Genomic DNA, 1,706 nt, shown 5'->3' on the forward strand with positions numbered 1-1,706 from the left:
GTCCCATTGTGTCAGTTCTAGAAAACAGCTCTACAGCAATTTGTTACCTTGGCTTTAAGGTCACTGAGGAGCAGAGGGAAGCCTGCTCCAATTCCATGCCTTCCTCTGCCTCAGAACACTGTGTGCCACTGATGTCCCTCCGTCCCTCCTGTGATGGTGACAGGGTTCTGCTGCTGTGTCAGGGCATCTGAGACCTCTGGGATTTCCTTGCCTTCCCCTGCTCCAGGGGAATGATGTTGACTTCACCCAGCACCGTCACCTCCTTGCCCTTGATGTTATTTGGAGGATCAGGACAGGCAGGAGCCTGCCTCTTCCTCAGCCTTTCAGATAAGTGATTATTCATGAAAATACTGCAAATATGTTGTTCTGGAGAGAGCCATACCTTCTCACTGGGACATTGCTGCCCCACACCATATAAACTTAGCGGAGGGGAGTGAAAACTGGCAGAGCAGTGATGGTCAGGGGTGGTGTCTGTGCCCTCCACGTCACACAGACTGGCACTGTCCCACCAGGAAGCACCTCTTCCCTGGGCTGGGTTAATTCCACTGGCACTGTTTTACCCCAGCACGTTTTCTCTGGAGATTTTGCTGCCCTGCTGTGCTGCTTACGTGGAGGAAGCAAAGGTCAGCTCTGCTTTTTGCATTAAAGCAAGAACCGTGCAGGAGGGGAGCCGAGGGTGGCTGTGCCCTCTAGGATTTGGAAGGGGCTATGCTGAAAAACCTTGATGGTATTTGTTTTGAAACAGTTTCTGCAATGGAGAACAGCTGCTCTTCCAAGGGAAACAAGGAGAGGATCTGCAGCTTTTGGAGAGCGCGGTGAAACGCCCAGCACAGGCCTGGGGCTCCGCCGGGTATTTCTGGAGGTCAGCGTCCCCGACATGCAGAAATCTTGAGCACAGGGTTATTTTGGGTCCTTGCTAAAACACAGCCTCAGTGATTTTTTTTATTATTTATTTTTGGATTTTAGTCTGTCATGCATGAAAAGAATTGCTCTTATGGCAGGTCCCATTACCAGAACGCTGGCTTGAGAAAATTCTCAAATTTGGATTATAAGGCACTTGAACTTTTTAAATTTATATAAGTATATTGACATTTGAAATCCCATCATTCTAATATAGTTCTGAAGTAATGAACTGTAAAATACCATTTTAACACAAAAATACACACTTTGAGATTCTATTCTTGTGCAGACAAATGTTCCAAAATAATTCAGAATGGATTATTTTTGCAATGAAAGTAACAGGGGGTATTTTAAAATATGCACTAAAGTTCTTACTTATAAAGAACTTATAAGTTCTTACTTATAAATTGATCTGGCAACAATGAAGAATTAGTGTTTCTACCAGGACTTCACTAAGATGATTAATTATACATGATTAATACCTTTATGGATAATTAGTAACGCTGGAAGCAAGCTTTGAAAGTTCTGTTTCTGTCTCTTGGTATTTGGACAAAAAAAATTTCAATTGAAAATAAACCTCCAATAAACTGGCAGGGAAATTTTCTTGTAGGAGAGAGCAATACGTGTGAAAATTGTGTGGAAAATGTTTTCTTTTTGCTGAAAGCTCATTCAACAGCCCAGAGCTGTAGTGGTGAATGAGACTAAAACAAACACTCATTTTAAAGCGCTCTGCCAGTAAATAACTTACAAAACACCAAAGGTTTCCAAAAGAGTTTAATAAATAATGAGGTTCTTTCTGTACTGTA

This window comes from Fringilla coelebs, assembly GCF_963513975.1.
Source record: "Fringilla coelebs genome assembly, chromosome: 23".
NCBI classification, from domain to species: Eukaryota; Metazoa; Chordata; class Aves; order Passeriformes; family Fringillidae; genus Fringilla; species Fringilla coelebs.